Genomic DNA, 366 nt, shown 5'->3' on the forward strand with positions numbered 1-366 from the left:
AAAAAAAAAAAAAAAAAAAAAAAAAAAAAAAGAGGGAGAACAAATAGGAGGAAAAGAGAAAGAAACATAGAGGCAAGGCAAGAAACTGAGAAACGTAGCTAATGAGAGAAATAAGTAGCAGGAAAGCCATTGCTCATAAACATTATGAGGAAATGATTTATTCATCACTTGAGACATAGCTCCTCATGTATTTCTCTTGGAGAAATATCTGTTTAATGAAATTCTTTGTAAGTATGCCAACTTATGCAATTTCTGTAATTATGTTCTTTTAGATTTAAATCCCATTATAATTTAAAAATCTACCCCAAGACTAGGGAAAAGCCTCTCAACCACATATGTATATTCCTAAGGCCAAGGTCTCCAAAT

Source organism: Cebus imitator, unplaced genomic scaffold, assembly GCF_001604975.1.
Source record: "Cebus imitator isolate Cc_AM_T3 unplaced genomic scaffold, Cebus_imitator-1.0 Scaffold493, whole genome shotgun sequence".
Lineage (NCBI taxonomy): Eukaryota > Metazoa > Chordata > Mammalia > Primates > Cebidae > Cebus > Cebus imitator.